Source organism: Topomyia yanbarensis, chromosome 3 (assembly GCF_030247195.1).
Source record: "Topomyia yanbarensis strain Yona2022 chromosome 3, ASM3024719v1, whole genome shotgun sequence".
Lineage (NCBI taxonomy): Eukaryota > Metazoa > Arthropoda > Insecta > Diptera > Culicidae > Topomyia > Topomyia yanbarensis.
The window spans coordinates 9068072-9089266 of NC_080672.1; the positions used below are offsets into that span (position 1 = coordinate 9068072).

General features: G+C 37.8%; 1 protein-coding gene across 23 annotated transcripts in view; it reads left to right on the forward strand.

Annotated features, from left to right (window-relative positions):
• Window positions 1-468: 468 nt before the first annotated feature.
• LOC131691695 (hemicentin-1) overlaps window positions 469-21195 on the forward strand; it is a 257130-nt gene continuing 236403 nt past the window's right edge. For 4 of the 23 annotated variants that reach the window (XR_009305831.1, XR_009305832.1, XR_009305830.1 and 1 more), the window contains exon 1: window positions 782-1045. The gene's annotated coding sequence lies outside the window, so the exon portion shown is untranslated. The other 19 variants (XM_058978288.1, XM_058978287.1, XM_058978290.1 and 16 more) reach the window with 11 other exon arrangements.

The following is a 21195-nucleotide window of genomic DNA, read 5'->3' on the forward strand; positions in this document are numbered from 1 at the left end:
AGAACCCCTACAAAACTCGTCGTTCAAGTGCAACCACCCCAGCTGCTGCACCACAACACAACACAACACAGCAGGCGAGGATATTCCCGACGTGTTCACTCGAGCGCGGAACTCTCGACAACCTGGGAGCGGAGGGTCGTTCGTTCTCTTGTATACATACTTATCATCTGCACCCCCAAGCCAACCAGAGACCAGAGTCTAGTGTCAAAGCCACCTACGTTCTTGCATGCCATAGCTTCGAACGGTGAGCGTGCGGTGTTGTGTTGTGAGAGAGTCAACGCAACAAAACAAAACTTCCCACCGCATTCGATGTGAATATACGGTAGAACATGTTTCGGTTTTTCTTCGGCTTTTCCTTTTGGCTACCTGTACGTATATGCTGGTCGTTAATGATGCCCGAGCGAAACGGCGAGCGAGCGACTGACTGACTGGGGCAGTTGGTGTCCCGTTGAGTTGCCGCGACCAATTCAGTTTATTTTCAACTGCCGATTCTAGCGAAAGCGAAAACGCTACCGTGTGGCCGTTACCGTTTTGGAATGCCGATTCGAACCAAACCAACTAGAAGAATATCCCTCTCGGTTGCTAAACTTTTCTTTTGCTGTTTGAGCAAAACCGACGACCCCTTTCAGTGAGCGAACGAACGAACGAACAAACAAACCAACCAGCGAGTGAGCAAGCGAGCGAGCAAACGTGCGTGGTACGGTGAGTGTGTGGTTGCAGATAATCTCGTCTCTCCATCGGGCTGGGAGCGGCGGAGAAATGTGAAAATCGGAAAAGCACTTTTCCCGATCTCGGTGGTGGAAAATACTGCTCCATCCGACGGTCAGCCAGTCAGTCAGTGTCAGTTGGTCCCGCGGTGAACGTGCGGCAAAGTTGAAAGGTTCCTTCCGTTTACCAGATTTATTTCGTGGCACAGTGTGTTGTGTGGCTTCGCAGAAATAACAAGAAGAATAAGAAGAGAAAAAGTAGAAGAAAATTTAGAGCATGGTTTAGACGGATCCGAGAGATTAGCAAAAAGAAAAGCCAAAAAAATCGCTAAAAGAAAGTGAGAATTAGCATTTTTCTGTATGCCCATTTGGCACCCGGAGCGAGGATATTTTTTCTTCTTCTCCCGTCTGCTTAGTGTTGAGGAAAAACGACTGGATCTATTTGAGCGCTGGCTGATGTAATTTCCTTATTTTCCGATTTTATTTCGCTCGGTCGTCTGAATTAAAGTGAACAGAGCAGAAATGTGTGAATTTGCTTCGATTTTCCCGATCGTCGGAGGTGGTCCATGTTAGAAATTCGCAGAGGCGGAGGGAAATGTGAAAAGCGCAAAACTCGCCGTGTGTTGACTGGCTGGCTCGGGGAAATTCAGTCTCTGTGTGTGATGAATTTTTGATGCTCATAAAATCAATATTGTGAGAGGCGAGAGATCCAGCCGTAGTGAAAATTGATTTTCATATCAAATTCTCGGACCGGACCAGCGGCAAAGGCCACAGTGCGACGGCCATGCACCAGCAACAGCATCTGAAGAACAAGAAGAAAAATAACACACTCAAATTGTGTCGATAGCCTTTCATCTCATGTGTCCGTGTGTGCGTGTTTGTATGACAATCTTTTCAGTCATAATGGTAACAAGAAGGGAAAAAAAGACTTCGCTGGGAGCAATTTTCCTTCGGTTCATTGTTCTCAGCCGTACAACACTTACCGAAGCAATAGAAAATGCAGTCATTCCGAAGCATCAGTAGACAGACATCTCTGGAGAGCCGAAAGTGGCTATTTCGAGAAAGATGTTCTTCTCTTTTTCATCTCTCAGTACTGTGGTATCCCCTACTCCCCATCAATCCCTCTGCAACCCACAGATCTCACGCGCGCACTAAATCCCTTACCTAACTAACTCTAGTTTGCAACAGTCGAGCGGAGCAATCGACCTTAGCGCGGAGACAGAACGCAGCGCAGCAGGCCGTGGGAATTTCGGACGAAAGGCAAGAAACACCGTACGCTGGGGTAACTTCGGCTAGCACTGGTTCGCTGCCGTGTGAATAATTTAGTAATTTTCCACAGTGCCCCGCCACCGGTGGTGGTAGTTGGCAAACCGAAGACCGAAGGGCGCATTGAATGGGATCTGAAATACGGTCCATGCGAAGGGGAAAGGTTTTTGCAGGGCTGTGTGATAAGAAGCTGCTCGTCAAGTAGATTATCGGTGAGCTGTAAACAACTTACATAGTTGTTGAAAATGAACGGGGGTGATGAGCTGATAGAGATTGAATTCGATAAGGTCATGACGGGTTGATTGGGCAGAAGCGTTCGGGGGGTTTGTAATTTGCAGAAATTATTGTAATAAAATGATCATTCCATGGCATCCTTGGTGGAGGGGGTTTTAATGTTGGGCAGGTACTTTCATACAGGCGTTACCTCGGGTCGGTTCGATTGGTTGTCGACAATAATAATAGTCATCGGGGAGGTGTAATCAAATTCAATCTGAGGTAACGACGAGTACCCTTTTTATCGGCAGATTCACTTTTGAAATGTTTTGATTGAATTAAATGACCACTATTATTTTGTAATCTAAAGAACATTTTGAACTGAATTTCATTAATTAATTTTAAACTCTGGCAACACAGATCCACATCTATCAGAACATACTAGAACCTGTTCAAATGATTAGAACAAAGCAGTTTTTGTATTGAAATAATGTATTCTTTTTTCGTTTTTGTATTAAATTCATCATTGAGGATCTGTTTCGAATTTGAAACTTCAGCTGGGTGAATTGGAACAAATTGCTCTGCTCCTTTTGGGGCGAATCGATAAAGTGTAGCAATTTAACCGAATGTATGTTTTCGGTAGAATAACTTTTAATCAGCAAAATTAGGTTTTACCGGTGGAATGTAATCACTGCTGAAATTAATCCATTTGATTCAAAATACAAAGAAAATTGAAATATTTAGCTTGATTTACATATCAGCGCTCTGCCGATGGATGCACGTCGAAACGATATGTAAATCAAGCGGAATGTTTCATGTGATAAGAGACTTGTTGCTATTGGAATTTTGTACTAAATTTATAGCTTGGGGTTATTAGATTAGTGGTTGAAAGATTTATGTGCTAAACATTTTAGCATCTATGTTTCATTATTGAAGCAAAAAGTCAACATGATTTATAATCTTCAATCATGTGAACGCTGAAGGATGTGCCCCGTGCAAACCTATCCATGCAACATACGGATGGAGCCGCAATTTTGATTTTTTTTAGTTGAATTATGCACCTAAGACACGCTTATACTACGTTCACACTACAGATTTAAAACATGTTATAATAATTAGCAACAAGAAAAATGTCATCAAGATAGCGTTAAAACACGTTTTAACTCGTAGTGTGAACGTAGTATTAAACTCATTTCCGAACGTATATATTTTATTCAATAAACAATTAAAGGGTTGTGTACAAGACACGACATCATGCGCGAATTTTTGATTTCTTTTTCATCAATAATTTTTAGATTAGGCGAAATTTTTACACAGATTGCTCTTTGTTTTTACCTTCACAGATAAGAACTGGAAGCACATTTATGAATGTGGTAAAGTGTACGGTTGAAGGAAACAAATGAAAAAACAACATTACAATGATATGCATTTTGATTCAATTGATTTTCTGTTATGATTCATCACAAAATTATTGTTGAACGGAATAATAACTATATAATATGGATAAAATTTACTATTCTTACTATTCTTTGGTAAAAGCAAACAATTGTTTATTAACAAACGCAAAGGTAAATCAAATAAAAACAAAACAATCTAATTATATTATTTTTTCATTACGTATTTGTCTAAAAAAGGACAGTTGCTGGTGAGTCGGGTCGATCCAATGAACCGATTTGAGCGTTACCGGCACGGCTCATACGCACGATATAAATCAACAAATCGGCATCTCTATATCTGTTGTGCAATCATCGATCGGCGAAATACTACTCGAACGCAGCAAAACGTATCCATTCCGTGGCTCATGTCAAATGCGAACGTTTGAAACGCGGCATCTTTTATCAACTTTGCGATGCAGATGGAATGGTCGTCGAATGGTTTTGTACAACAAACGAAATTATTTCCTTTTTAGTGGGTCTTTCGCTAAGTGGCAAGATTGCCATATTCACTGATTTTCTTTAACATTTTCGAAAATTTTGACTTCGTACATCATCAAGAATTTAAGGACTACTTGATTAAACGTTATTATTCACTAGTGAAGGCACAGAACTGATCAATTTGGGTAAAGGAAAATCAAAATTTTCCGATTCAATTCTTGTCTAATATGTATTCGTCCAAATAAGCACGGTTTGCCGGGAACTATGTCTTATGAGTACTAGACCCTACTCTATGAAAACTTTGAACGTGGCCTGCACGGCTCATACGCACGGTATAAACCAATATTTCGGCATCTCGTTATATATTGTGCAATCATCGCTTGAACGACGAAATTCGTCCTCCCAAAATAGTCCCCTTCCGTAGCACACGTCAAATGAGAGATTGAAGAACAATTCGATATAGGGTAATGTACCTATTATGGCAGTAGAGTGATCCTAAATATTGGTTTGTTTCGAACCAAGCATATGGAATAGTGAAACTAATAATTTGACTAAAACAGATGTGCAAAAATAAGCTCAAGTTATGCTCTTTTTTGTTGTGGACATAATTATTTTAAACTATCCTCTAAATCCAACTTTTAATTAAAATACCCTTCTTGAAATACCTGCTAATTCGCCCTATTTACATAGTGAACCGAAACAGGACGTAATGGCGTTATGAGCCGACAATTTCACTATTTCGTCACAACCTATTTAAAAGTGAACTGGTGCATACCTTTATTTTATCTGGAGATTCCATTGACGATTGATTCACTTTAACTGTTATGTGTCCAACACAAAAAAACACCTTTAACAGGCCAACGAGGGTACCCACAAATTGATATGCTCATAACCTAGGCATTTTGGATGTCGGAACTCGTCCACTGTTTGATTCTGTAAAATTGAACCGGATGAACGAATCTGGTTCTCGGTAATCCGGATTTTCCGGAGTTATGTTCCAGTACTAGGGTATGATTTGTAAATTGTAATAATATTCTAGCAATATAAGTATCAAAACTCTTCAAATTGTCTCGGAAGTTTGTTATTTATTGATACGGGACCCTATGGCCATTCGAAAAATGGAATTGGAATGGAATGGTCACTCACGGCCCCATGGGAACTTGCTCCGGAATGTCCGTTCCGAGGTGAAATCACCAAATGGTTCCAAAACCACGAGATACAGCCTACTGATGCAATTCCAAGAATTTTGAAACCCATTTCGCTAGTATTTCATCGAAATTCACAAATAGTATCCCAGCACTGAAACATGCTTCCGGAAATCCGGATTCTCGGGAATTGAATGAAGTAACCCGCTTCATTTTTACCTAGTCTAAAAGTAGATGAGTTTCTAAATTCAAAACACTTAAAAGTATCAAAATCGGTTGGAAATTACCATAGTTATTAGCATGTCACGTAGTAAAAAAAATCAGGAGCCTCTTCTCACTCCTCCTTTACTATATCAACAATATTATTAACCCAAAAGCTCAACTTAGTGATGTTCTAAGATGTCACAAAGTTTTAATTTCCAGCTATGGATAAACATGGGAATAATACAAGCTATTCAACTGATTGCTGATAGCAGATATTTATTTTCTTCTAGACATACAATGCAGCTCGGGACAATTCTATGTTTGATGTGAAACTAGTCTTAACCAGTTGTTAGCCTTCGCATGATTATTTCCTGCCAGTGCAATACTGGGCGCTCTTCTTCTAACAGCTAAAGAGGTTCTTTCATGCCCGTGATGCATACGTTTATTTTAATCGGAATCCAAGGCGTTCCGTTTCAATCAGATTGTTTTTCCATTATGTGGAATCTGGTACGCCCACGAACCGATGTACAGAATAGGATATTTATTTTCATTTATACTGAAAATGGAGACATCTCTGCTAAAAAAGCATTATATAGAAATTTAAGGAACTGTACACGGATATTTTATTCTGAGAAAGGTTATAGATAATATAGCTTGATTTAAATAAAAGTTGAGCAGAAAATAGTGTGGCCTCTCCTAATAGTGCCAAAATAGGCTGATTGACGTACCACTATCTTTTGTGCTCTCATCGCTGTAGGGGATCGGTCAGATATATTCCTTTTATATCAAGCGATGAGATTTGTATGACGCTCATGGGTATGGTGACGAGGTCTGTGTTAGGTACACTCTTGCACACATATACGAAAATTGTCTTTGATTTGCCTATTTTTTTTTATAGATTTACGGATTTTTCAATAGTGTACACACAAATAAATTTGGTAACATTTTTTTATTAGCAATTATCGATGGGTGATCGAATTATGGAAATCCAACAATAATTAACAAACCGTAAGCGAAAACTTTGTCTGTTTTCTCACCTTTGCACAATGTTTTCACTATAATACTAAAATTGAAATTCCACAATAAAGTGGCATACAATTTTTATGTTGTCTTTTCCTGAATCTATTGGTGATTAAATAACACAAATCCATCAACAATTACCAGCGCTACAATCGTTTAAAATTGTGTTACGGTTTCATGACGCGGATCTAATTTCAAATTTTTGTGTCATTCATAGCTCTTGCCCCATATAGTCGAGTAAAGCATTTTCAATACTAATATTTATCGATATTGTTGGTCTTCGAGCACAGTCACATCCCCTTATTGCAGCTCATTACACGAATTGAACCAAACTGTAATTCTTTTATAAATTAACAATGAATAATCCTATGGAATCTAAGTTATTATCTTTATTTAAGCGACCACGTGAAACTCCTAATGTGATTTCGTTAGAATTTTCAAATGTTTTGTACTTAGTGCACTACGCGACTACCGGAAGTTTAAGTATAAAGAAACCTGCAAATGAGATTTTTGTTTGGGCGTTGAATATTTTTTTGTGTTGATTTCAGTAGATGCGTTTTTCTTAGCTTTTGCACAACTTTTGTACGGAACTTGCCACAGTTGTGCAGTAGACAGTAACCTTTTTTTTGATTCTTCTAAACTGCCAGATAATAGGCTCCATAAGCCTCATGGAAAAATTTGAAGTTTTGCGATATTTTAGCATTGAAAAAGCTCGTGAAATTTAGAAAAATCGGAATAAACAATTTAAAGAGCGGCTGAAAAAATGTCGGATGAGCAGGCCATGCTTCGTAAAACCCTTTTAACCGGGGGGCGAGCATAATGTAGTTGGTAAATCGTGCGCAGCTCAACCAAGTTTGATACCCATTTTTCTAATCCGATAAGACCATATGGAAAAACCTCCATAATCGAAACAAAATTAAAGAAATTATATTAGTTATATTAGAATGTAAATTTAAACTAAAAATTTAAAATTTTTAATTTGGAACTGAAGGTCTTCGTTCTAAGAGCCGCTGAAAAGTACCTCCCGCCTAATTCCTGTACAAAAAATATCCGATTTTTTAGCCAAATTGTGGTATTGAATGGAACAATACAAAAAATTTTCTGTGCTCGAATGTATTTTCTGTAACGGCTTCATTCTTGAACGATATTGGATCCGAGTTTCTCATGTGATGGAACAGGATACAGCTGATTCCCATATCAGCAATCTTTATCCTCCATTTCAATATTCAATCCCATTCGTGATTCAGTATTTGAAAATAACAAGTTTGCTGAACTAAAGTGAGAAAAGCTTAATGCATGGATAGTGGCACAAAACAATTACATGTTTAATTAATGTTGGTGTGGGGGTGAAAAGCGGGCTTAAAAAAATTGTATTACGACAGCTTCAAATTGTAGCGAACAGCTATTGGATAGTTTTAGAACCAGGGTTGATTTTTTTTAGAAATGTTTCCGGGTAGCTACTCAACAAAACTATCATTTGTAAGCCTTTTAGGGTGTTATTTCAATTTAGTATAGTATGCTGTCTAAAATACGATTTTGGGGGGGGGGGGGGTTATTTTTTTAGAAGGAATTATCTTGTCGAACATTTATTAAAGCAAGTCTCATATAATCAGGAGTTGCTCCGATGGTAAAAATGGTGAACCCGTTGCCAAGTTGTTGGGGTGGGGTAAGTAGGTATTTTTATAAAACTTGTGGCAATGTCTCTCGAAGGTTACTTCAAGCAAGCGCGATATATTTACAAATTTGTTTATGTTTCATTTCATATTGTTTGGTAGAAGTTGTGGCTGGTAGTATAAATATGAAAATTTTCCTTATCTCGAGCATTTTATGATATGTTATTTTATGAGTTTTCGTTATTCTGTAATTTACTCCAAAACAAGGGAATTATCTTGAGTATTTCGTCAACGCTGGGGACTTTTACTTCGGGTTTTGGTTAAAGTGGTCACATCACTGTAGAGCACGAAAATACAGGCTAATTTCGAAATTTTGTCTTGAGTCAATGAAGAAATTAATCGAGATTCTTCAAAATGGGATTCATAATACTAGTTGTGATATATAGAAAATAATGTTTTAAAGTAATTTAATCACAAGATGGCGGCTATGCGACATTTTCGTGCCGGCGAGTTTATTTTGGATTTGGTTCACGGTCGGAAATCTATCTCCCGTAATTTTCTACCTAGAGCCAAAAACCAATAGAAGGCGACGTACATAGGATCTTTCACGATATTTTAATTTTTCGCGAAATGGCACACTTTTTATTGGATAAAGGCTGAAAATGTGTTAAAAATTGACACAAATTTAGCCTATTAAAAAAATGTATGCAATGAAAAAAATAAAATTTTGAATGCACTGTGAACATTTCAGAATGCATCAAATCATTTGTTCGAGTCACATTTCCGGCCAGCCAAAAAAATTGGTTTGGAGAAAAATGTTGTTGAAATGGCCGCATTGAAAATTTGAACATTTATATTATTGTAGTCATATCATTTTGCTAACTCTGAAGAATGATCTAGACCAATTAAAAAAATCAGATTTTTTAAAAAAATCGACCCTTTACAGTGTTTTGAAATTTTGCTTTCAAATGTACAGTACACATCCGAGTCAAAATACCGGGGTATTTTAATGACTTCTTTTCGGTCGCCTAATACAGGACGTTCGCCAACTTTACTTCGGGTTTGGCTTTTCCGCAAGTCATTTTGTATGTATAGCACTGAAAGCCAATTCTCGAACTACAATTCTGACATGTAACAGTTTGCCCTTTTATGTAACGTATCTCATTTTGCATGATTTACGCAAATCAATAAGAGAAAAAGGGCTCACTGGCCCCGGGCTCTCCTATTCCTTTTAACGAATATAAAGTTTAGGAACAAATTTTCCACGCATCTCACTCACTAAATCGTGATTATTGGCAGGGGAATAAGGAACTTTGGTATTTCTAACTTTCGTTAACACGAATAAATATTTTTCCCGAAACCCAGATCTTCTTGTGTGAACGAATGAACAAATGATGCATCAGGTTGTGCGAACATCTGCGTCTGGTTTGCTGGTGGTACAACGAAATCGAGAACTAGTCTTCGACATGCGAGCCAACTAAAAACACTATACTCAGTTTCTCTCGTAGGAATACATTTAGATTAAACCAATGCCTAATTTATATAAAGTTTAATTTTGTGCTTCGGCTTCGTCTTAGCTTTACTATAACAGACCGTCTTCGCTGTTAGTAATTAATAAAATCCGAAAAGTCACAAATCTTTCTTCCTTCTTGGAAATACAGGCGGATTCTCTGGCAATGTCGTTGGAAGATTTGCTGACGAACTTTTAGTTACTTGAAAGTTCCAACGAATTTTCGCGTTCACCGAACTGCTTGAAAATTAGGCTGTTTAGAATACGATCCCCGAACTTTAAAGTAAGTAGTATGGTGTCACAAAATATTATAACTGTGTGTGTCTTATCAACGCGGTTTTTTTTTCTTTTTTTTTTAAAAGAAAAATTCTCAAGCTATACCATATTTTTAGAGTTTTCAGGGCGACGACGTCTCCCCTATAGCACAAGCTTATGTAATGATCGCTAGTTTCACCGGTACAACACGTTTTTCGAACCTGGAAAAGAAGTTATTAACGTGTATTAATCTTTATAGAATAATATGTAGTATCTGTTTTAGATAGATCTCGACAGATTCTTTTTCCGTATAGTCCCCCTAAACTCTGTAGGACTGTTATGCTTACAGCAATGAACGCATAGAAAATATAAATGTTATTGAATTTAATCTGTCTTCAAATATTTTTTCTATGAAGCCTATTGTAATATTTTGTATCAGTAATGTTCTTTTGATTGCAGTCGAAAAGTTATTAGAAATGGGACCGATCTTATTTTATTGATAATATTTTTTAATTCGATAAAGAAAGTTATTGTCACACGTTGTTGGATCTGCCGCTATAAAGAAGCTGAAAAGCTCCTGGAACGCCTTCTGAGTGTCTTATTTCTGATGATTGTAATCTTGTTTCATGGTGCCTAAGAAAAACAAAGTTTATGAAAAGGTAGGACGGTATAACTAAAAATTATACTTGGCACTAAATAAATGGTCAGGAGTCTTTCATTCGAGTGTCTCATTCCAAATATATTTACTTTAGACCATCTATCCGGTGAGAATTCGAACGGAATGAGAATTTTTACCTCAGTTATGCGTGCGGAACACGGCATGTATATGCAAGCTCGCAACATACGAACTGGAAACTATCATTATATCACACTTTTAATATTTGATGGGTATAAATTCCACCCATGATTAAACTCGCCCGATTCAAACTATCGACCAGCAAAATGACATTACGAGTTAACCGTTAATAACTCCCGTTGCACTGAAAGGATTATTTTAAACTGTTTGATCAAAAATAATTATAATGATGTTGTATTAAATTTCAAAGTGTTTACAATGAGTAAAAAATAATGGATAATATGAAATTTTTATGAATTTTATATTGTCAAAATAAACAATGTTCTGACTAGTTCCCCTTAGTCACGTCTGCGTTGCTGTTTAATTTTTTGCCTATGAAGGAACGAACACCGATTTATTACCTATAACCTTTGGGTTTGAAAGGCGCATGAATCGTTTCCAATGGCGTTATTTGTGATTTACCGACAGGCAGAAAAGGTAGTAACTGGCAATAAGAGGAAGGAGCCGTGGTGTTCAAAGGAGAGGAGCAGACATACCACATGCTGTGCCATTAGACCACTGCAATGATTTGCGCTGAATTGTGCTCGGGCAGTGGTAGAAGAAAGAATACTTGTTTCTAGCACCTACCAACTATCCAATCTGTAGAGAACTGCGCTGCTGAAAAGCAATTGATTTCAAAAGCAGTCGCGGAAACAAGCGTGCCGCATTTGCAAAAAATCTAACACTAAAATGTAAAATGTTGTTCCGAAGCAAGTTATATGCTTTGTTGATCTGAATACTTGTTAAGTTTGTTAACTTGATTAATAAAATCATGATTTTGAACATCTAGTTTTATTCTGGAGTGTTTTTCGCTTTTTTAGAAAAAAGTTCGAGTACCGGCTTCAGTACCGCGGAACCGGTTCTCGACCGAAAGGGTCGGTACTAGGAACCCTAACCGGGCTTGAATAACTCTGTGATCAATGTAAACACTTCAGCAGCAAGGACAACAAGGTAGGTTGCAGTAAAAAATTGGCAACATACGATCTTACATCGAAACAAAGATGTTATGACCCCTATATTTATCCCGGAATATTTGGGCAGTACACCAAATGGATGTTAAGCAGTGGGGTCCGCTGCAAAGCTAGGTGATTATGAAGGGGTCCGCATGATGAAAAAGGTTGAGAATCGCTGATCTATCCAACTGACTCAGCAAAGTGGGGATACACTTCGGTAGAATCCAGGGGTTGTTGATTTTTAATATTGCCATGTCTGTCCTTCTGTTCATAAGCTGGAACAATTCGTGAAGGCGAAAATAGAGCCTAAACTTTCACTTTATGTATATTACCATTAAAGCCAAAACTGTATAACGTTAGCGAGCACTGTTCGATCACCCCTTGGATGGATTATTTCCGCTCTGAACCAAGTGACGATACCAAATGACAGGAAACATACAGACAAGGTGAATAACAGGCATAAATCATTAGTTCTCACAAATTTATTTAATGAATGGAAATGGGTTCTAAACTTTGTTTTACTAAACGTAAGTTAGCTCATATATTCATAATGAGTAACCCAAAACATATAAGTAATATTTTCGTTCAAAAATTTAAAATATATTCCAAACTTCGGTGTATTACTGATTTGGAAAACAACAGATAACGTTCAACAGTCAACTTTATAAAACATGACAATGCTTTATTGTGTTTAAAAACCGACAAAACTTTATAAGTTTTGTGAAAGCTGATAGCTTTATAAGTTCAAAGATTAATCAGAAACCCTGTGATCTTTCAGTTTTCAAGATTTCAAAAGTTCTATCAAATCTTTCAACGTTCAGAATTTTTTTTGACATTTTGTATGCAATAAAAAATTATACATGATTTTCCAGTTATACCAGTTCAAGAAATCTTAAAAATCACTATTATTTCTGTCAGCGTTCTTGCAGCAATTTCACAGCGTATTAATAGATATTAAACGAACTCCGTTTGAATGGAGCAGATGTTTCTTTAAAAGCAACACGCTCTATAAACACTATTAATCAATGCGTTTTACGGATTAGCATCAGGGATAATTTTTAATGCCTACATTTACATTGAACCAAGCAAGTTGCTCTACAGGCAAATTCATTCTTATCTCTACACACTAACATTCGTTTTGCTCGAGATTGTTCCGACTTGTGAGTGTTTGGTCAACACAATCAAGTAATTAAATAAACACTGGAGTTCAAAAGAGCAGCCAACTCATTAAATATTTAAAACGCTAGAACCCATGTCTCGAATTGAAGAATGATGATTTAAATAAGCAACTTTGAATACAATTCTCGTATATTTCCCTTCTCCCAGTTCGTGACGCACAAATGCAGCCAAAGTGCATTTTTTCTAAAGAAAAATATTATTAAAGCAAAAGTTTCCTTTTCAAATTTAGCTTTATTGCTTACCTCACCGCACACCATCCTCACCGTACAATACCAGCTCTAGTCGTGGAACAAAAGACTTTCCTTCTATTCTATTGCAAACCGAACATCCTAACCTGAGCGTAACACGTCCTTGAGAAAACAACCAGATATTCGGTGGGTGAATGATAGTTCCCCACTGATAAAGTTTATCCCCGCCATTGCCGCTCTCTCTCTCTCTCCCCCCTTTCCTGTGACGATCCGGGTGTTCCACCTCGGTCACGGAGCCAACTTCCACAGAAAACACAGTCCATTAGTGTCTAACGGTATGATGCTGCTCGTGCGTGACTATCTATCTATCCGTTGCGGTTCACTCGTGGGTTCCCGTTCCATAAAGATGATACCGCCGAGAACGGAAGTACCTATACTGCAGCAGCAGCAGCAGCAGCAGTTGGTTGTTGAAAGTTTGTCCAAAAACTCGCCTCCCTACGGTATCCGGCCGACACAAAAATAGCATTTCACTATTCTTGTCAGTGTGCGGCGCGCGTTAGTCAGCTTTTGTGCGTAGTCAGTGGCTACTGTTTTTCTTTTGAATTTTCTCTAGTTTTCCGTTCCCGGTTCTTATTGTTGTTAGAGAGGTTGTACGAGAGTAGAGCATCTCAAAGTTTCACACTTTTTTTTTTCTTAGTCTGCACGTCTTCCTCTTGTTGTCTTGTTGGTTATACACACAACAACACGTTGCTGCTGGGCATACAAAATTCGCCTTCTTCGTGGCGAATGGATCGCGGCGCTTGCTGCGATTCGTGGAACAAGAACAAGTACAAATTTCGTTCGATGATGACGATGTTTCTCCAATTCAAATATCCATCCCTGTCTCGGGATGCACACCGCCGACTGCCGTACAAGTCTGCCGCGCGCCGTGCGATGCGTGTTAAAATTAGACTTTTGTGAATAATGTCGCGATGCGCCGATCATCGCAATTCGTTCGCTCAACTCAACCGGCAGACTGAGCCCGCTGGGAAAGTTTTTCGCTTTTTTGATTATTTTCCATTCAGTTTGTTCCGGCTTGACATCCGCCCGGAGCCATAATAGCTAGTGTTCCGAGAAGAAAATCTAGATCCTGTTTGTGTGCAAGGGTAGTCTTGTTTTTTGTCGTTAGATATATTTTTTATTTCTCTCGCTCACAGCCTGCTTTATGACGTTGTGGGTGCTTGCAAATGGCTTTGGGGTGTCCCAGTCCGTTCAATATTTAAGTAGGCGAGTAGTAGTTTTGCTTGTTATCCGGAAACATGCAGAGGAGAAGTTTGGGGTCAATTCGGGAGAGAGACAGAGAGAATTTCTCAAAGGGAAACGGTGCGACGCGGAGATGGGAATGACCGGAAGTTGGCGAGTGGATTGGGGCAGTGAGTCCAGACGGTCACAGTGACGCTTGTTAGAAGTAATAGATTCGCCTTTGATCGTTGTGAATGGAACGAGTACCAGCAAAAGTTATGGGGCGTTATGCAAATTTAGTACTGTTTCGCGAATAATTTTGTTGATTGTCTTTTTGAGGAATTCTCTGCGGAGTTCTAACGAAGTGTTTGGGAGGCAATTGTCTTGTTTCCAATTATGAAGTTTGGTATTTCGCACAACTTAATTTGGTTGTGATGCCTCCAAGTGGGACCGCATATTTTTCAGGATAAAACAATTTTGGTGAAGTTCGTATTGTGTTTTTTGTTCAAATTACTTACTGATTTCTGTACATTCAACATGCATGAATATTAGTACTTCTTATTTTATCTAGTTTATGACATTTGTGTTTGAAACTGTGATCTAAGCTGTGTATAGCTTGTGCTTTGCAACCAAGTATGAATGATGAAGTATGTATGATTTTCATAAAAAATACGGATACAAACTTTCGGGAAATCTTTAAAAGTGTCACAGTAAACAGAAATTGTTCAACCCATTTCGGGTAAAGCCATCAATATGGAGCACCAAAAGAACACCATCATTTCGAGAAATTTTTAAAATAAGTTTGCAGGGTGTATCCGATTTGAAAATTCACGATGATATTATTCTGATGATCATATTCTTTAAATTATCACTTTGCACCGGGATCTAGGCTCGCACATGGGTAAACCCCAGCTGATGGATATCGAATTAGATTCGTCATCAAAGACACCGATTTCCCATTTATAATCATACACATTGAACTCGGTCGGAGCAAGAAAATTTCGTTACTGGTGACAAGCATTTTAGGAAGGACTACCGCGTCTACATGCCCGCTCATAAAGTTGAGAACGACGGTGAGTCTCCGTGTACTAGCTCATCGACTATTTTTTTACAACTCTCCTTATCGTGATCAATTAACGCCGAGAATCGATTAGCTTAAAAGTTTTTCTGAGAGTAGTTTTCAGTTTGATCTCAGACAACAGACGTCCATCTCGAGCGTTTTAGATGTGTAAAAGTGACAGCTGATCACATAGATATTTCAAAATAGTCGCCAAATTACACCTCTAATAGAGATATGATAGTATGGCAGCGCTAGTGTTTTAACGGATATTCGCTCATTTGTTTACACAAGTATTCGTAAAGTTATTTGTACGAGCATGAATGTCTGTTCTCTGTGACTAGATTGATGAATTTCGTTACTGTTAAGTGATTGCGGCTATGATGACTGTCCGTTTCGATAAATAGTTGAACTTCCGCGAATCTCTGATGTGGGCATCTAAATCTTCTACCTTGGTTAATTTCGTAAAGAACCGCAACAGTGTATAAAGTTCACCAAAACCAATCATTGAACTCTTCCTGGATCTAGTGTCTGCTAGAGAGACGCTTCTAATGGTACTGTTTTCAGCCGTGCTTCGCTTGACCAAATGTTATGTGACAGAGCAGTGCTGTTCTAGGAGATCAGTGAGCAATTGCTCGTTCGGTATAGAATCAAGGTATCGTAAAAATTATCCCGTCCAAAAACTAACGTTCAATGGGAAATCCCGCTTGTGATCTAAACTTTTCCCATGGACCTGTTATAATATTCAAAGCTATGGTCATGAATGTAAAGCTCATCAAAACGATAAGTTTACGGTGCTTCAGAATACTGTAGAAGGGAATTTAAATCCTTGTTCAAATCAAAAAGATACAATCAGCAACACAATATGGATAGTTCGTCAACATGCAACAAAAAATTGAAAATCGACACTAATTATTCGATTATCAAATAATCCTCATGTGCAGTAATCGGGAACTTATCGGACATTCCTACATTCTGCAATCGGACGCCAGGTCGGAAACAAAAGCAGCGATAGACAGAACCATATAAATACAGTACAGTATATGAACACCGCAACCGTATGTATGGCTTGAAAACGGCACTCTATACCGGTTAACTAGTTGGGACGCATGCATCAGTAAACACTTGAGCTGACTGCTCTCAAATGTGGAAAGCATCTCAGCCGAGTGTTTTCAGCTTTGGGGAACACCGTGAAATCTGCACACATATCCTAGCGACTGGTTTTACTCCCGGTAGCTGCAAGTGAGAAAGATTAAATCTTTGAATTATTTACTCGTGGTATCTTGTTAGGATCACCGTGCTTCATAAGTTCGGTGCAGTGCATTTATTCAGTTATTTTCGATTCAAACTTAATTTAAGTTTCAAACTGGGTGGGATTTTCGCGCAAAAATGCACCAAACGCAATTCACTTGTGCTGTGAATGCTTTTGTTGGTGATTCAATTTGAATTTCCTCTGAACTGACGGCATTCGATTCTACGTGAAACTTTAGTCTGCCTGGAAGTGTATGAATGAGGGATGTGTTGAAACTGAATGCTGGTTTCGGTAAATGCACTCAGAAATAGGCATCTTTTACAAAGAGTATTCCGGTCTAAACGTTGTAATTATACATTCCACTAAGTAGCTCAATCGTAGGCCTTTTTTAACGAATCGCTTTTTAAAAAAAATAATCGTGTCTCATTCGCTTTTTTCAAGAGTCGATTCTTTTAATCGCGATTCATTCGCCCATCTCTAGTTAAGGCATATCAATTTTAGGCATGGTAGATCAGCTGGTAATGCGTGATACGGAAGAGATAATATGGATGCCAATCTATTTCCTGAATGTCAGTTGACATGGAGTGATTTACACTGGAAGACTGAATATTCATGCTTCAAACCATCGTTTTCTATTGTTTGGGCTAGTTTTGGCCTCTCCAAATAAAAGTACCCACAGTCGATGTCAATTTAGCTGTGTGTACGGCGAACGGTGTAAGTACTGACGAGAGATATTGTAGTCTGGATGTCGTACAAGCATTTAGGAGAATTTCTTTCTGTAGAATAGTGAGTGATATTGTTGCCATTTCGCTAATGGAAATAGCAAAAATATCAAAAATCTTTGGCGATTCGGTTGTTTGTAGCCACGGCATATTCATTGAATTTCTGTCAGTGAAACCGACACCTCTACTGATGTCGTTTTCTGCATATTCAGCTTAGCCACCGATACAAACTCGAAGCAACGGAACAGTTTTCTTATTTCTTCAATTTGCTGCTATAATGTGACAATCATTATCGGCGTATGCAACTATAAAATCATTACCGCATACCCTCTCAACTATGCTTAGCATTGGATGAAGGAGTAGGACAAATAGATGCATGCTTTTGAATCTCCCTATCTAACTGATCGTGCGAAATTTTTGGCAGACCCGATCGCTGACACTTAATTTTCTCGTACCTTAACGATGCCTTTTTTTGCATAAATTTTTGTTTTGTAGTTCGCAATTTTCAATTACATTTATTTATTCAACTAATCGTTAAGGTACGAGGAATACTTATAAAAATGGATTTTTTTTTTTCAAGTTTTGGTATTTTAGTTGATCTATTGGTCTTTAATCGTGATCACCGCAAACCTCTTAAATAAAAAAGGGTTTCGAGGAAAAGAGACTGTAATTACCAATATATTTTTAAAAACTTATGCTTGAAAATAAACACTGAAAAATGTACTACCAAAATACTATAAGTCTGATATAACGAAATCATTGCCTTTAGGTAAATTCAAACTTTCTTGACATTTTTCGTGCAAAAAGGTATGTAACCCCTTGAAATACGATAAGTTTTCATCACGTGATCTAGTCTACCTTTCAGTATACAAGAGAGGATTTTATAATTGCTAGTAAGAAGTGAGATTGAGCGGTAGGAACGAACAGTGTGGTTAGCAGCTTTGTTCACTAGTACTATTATTACATCTGTAAAGTTCGTTGAACAGTTTGATGTTAGTGCTTTATTTAGTATTAAACTTAGTTCGCGGAGGTAGAATCCTCCAGAAATGCCATCCGGATCTAGAGCTTTTAAGACTGCACCTCTTCTGCCGCATACAGTGAAAATAAATATTGGAACATGTGAAGGCTGATAGACAAATTTCGCACTAAATCGTATTCAGATTTGGTAGCACCCTCTCAGATTTTAATGAAACTTTCTGTACGTGTGAACTTTGTCTCAAAAAGCCATTTTGCATACCTCGTTTTTTTTTTTCAAAATGATCTAGAATGTCTTTTGAAAAGGGTCAAATTTTTTTAACCAATTTTTTTTCAGATGGCTATAGTCAAAAAATGACAAATCCTACAAAAAAATGTTGTAGGGGTGATTTTCTCAAAATTAGTTACATTTTTGAATAAAAATATTGAAAAATTGTTTATGGACTTCTACACTGAAAAAAATCAATTTTAAAAATTTAAAGCCGATTTACAAAAAACACCATCTCTGATTTGGACGAAATTTTGTTCCAAGATTTATGTTCCCTACCTACCGTCAAAGGTTCAAGTTGGGCACTTTTAAGGAAAAAAAGTTATTTAAAAAAACTTTTCCTTATCCAAATTGAATTTTTTTCAGTGTAGTTTTATCGAAAACCAATGAAAGTCATAATCATCTCAGAATCCAATTGCCCAACTGCTAGTTGCCTGATACAAGCAAAAAGTATCAGTAACGACTTTGGTAAATATTCATAACAAACTTGAATGAGGGCAAAGATGAGCCTTTTAACACCATCGATGTATGCGAGATTTAACTAAATACCACTTGGCCGTGTACGAAAAAGTATCTTGTCTATGTACCCACCAGGGAAGTAGAGATTGATGGTGTAATCTCGAACAGGGGTCTTAATTGCGTAGAATGGGGTTCGCTCCTTCAACAACCCTTTGTTTCAGCAAGTGAAAATTCTGGTTCGCAAGCAATTGCGTTTAGGAAAAAATCAAGGAGTATTTGAAAACAACTTATTTTCCATGAGCCTTATTTGGAACCTTTCGCCGAATCTGCTCTTCCAAACTTTGATTTTTTTGGGTGGGGCAAGTCTACCTGTTCGCCTTTTTGTGCCGCGAGACATGAACTTCTGTTGTTGCAAACAATTGGGCCTATAGCGACTTATTGTACAAACAAGACACGCTGTGTACCCCATTGTGGGAACATCTTCTAATGTGCCTATAAATTTCCGAAAGAGGAAAATCAGTTTTCTCTCCTAAGCTAAAATTTGTAAAGTGGCTTTTTGTGACAAAGTTCTCATGTACAGAAAGTTTCATTAAAATCGGAGAGGGTGCTATACTGCCGTTCTAAGCATAATTGTCCCATGTATATAGGAAATCCCATAGAACATGGGACAATTAAGCTTATAACGGCAGTATACTGCGAGCAAAATCGGTATACGTTTGACTAAGAGCAAAACCGGTACCAATACCAGTCGGAGCAGAAATGGGATGAAAAAACCATAGAGAAAAAATGGGGTAAATAGATACATCACTTTTACCCTGAGAGGAGAAATTTTCCATTTTTATCCTAAGAATGGTTTCAGAAATTATTTATCACAAGTCAGTGAAAACCTTCAACAATATGGGTGTTATCTGAAAAGGGGTGGTCAGTATACATCGGAAGTTGATGATTAACGCCCTTTTGAAATCCAAGATGAAGACTTCCGGTTACCAGAAAAGAGAGAGAATTATCATTAATATTGGTGTCATTTGAAAGGGGGTGGTCAGAAGAAAATGGAAATGGATAATTAACGCCATATTCCATTTTGTTTCCTAAGAATAGTTTCAGAAATTATTTATCCCAAATAAGGGAAAACCATCACTAAAATGGGTGTCATCTGAAAAGGGGTGGTCAGCATACATCAGGAATTGATGGTCAATGCCCTTTTGAAATCCAAGATGATTTCCGGTTATCAGAAAAGAGAGAGAGAACCATCATCAATATGGGTGTCATTTGAAAAAGGGGTTGTCAGAAGGCAATGGAAATTGATGATTAACGCAATTTCGAAATCCACATTGGGTTCCTCGATTTCTTTCTGTAAAATGTTTGATGATCTAATCTAATATTTCTAATATTTTTAATATTTGTGAAAATGGTTCTCGTTCTGCTGCTTTGCTCGTACAACTGGAATGTCGATATCGGCTCTCCAGCAATTTAAGTTTCACTCATACGTATGAAAGTCTGTGATTATTTCTTCTGCAAAGCTAGCATTTGAGCAAAGATGGTTACCAATTGTGTACGTTATAGATCTGCTAGTACGCTTGCCGCAATCTGGTATGGAGGTTTTGATGTTTGCGGTAAAACTCATTAACAGCATCCTTCGACTTCCATCAGTAGAAACTTTTTACTATGGATTTTGCATTTGCAAAGCATCCAAGAGTTGTAGTTTCGGCGCTGGCGAACTCTGAAATTCTTGATGTTTTCTGTTGTGAGCAGGTATGGTCGGAGAGACCAGAACTAAAGATGGTCGGGCTTCAATTTTTTCGAACCCGACTCAAACCAGAAAATTGAAAAACCCGAACTCGACCCAAACCCGAAAATTTATAATTTGAGAAACCCAATCTGAACCGGACTTGTTTATATGGAGAATCAACCGAAGATTTTTAATTTTATTCGTCCGAGTTGGATCCAAGGCTCATCTAAGAATTATAGAATCACTTGAACCGGAAGTAGCACCATACGCGTCCAGTTATATCTGTCAATGGCAAAACTTATAAATCGTCGATATTTTAACCGGAAAGATCAACAATAAATCGGTCGCTAACGCATGGGAAAATAAATGGCGTAATCAAGACCGATTCAAACAACATTGTCCGTCGCACTTAATCAAAGTTTCTAATTTTTTTTATCGAAAGCTATTCCTGCAGGAGTTGTTTTGTATAATTTATTACATGTATTAAATAAATCTATGTTAATTCGCAATTCGTATTCGACAGTTTACACGACGTCACCCGCGTTACAGG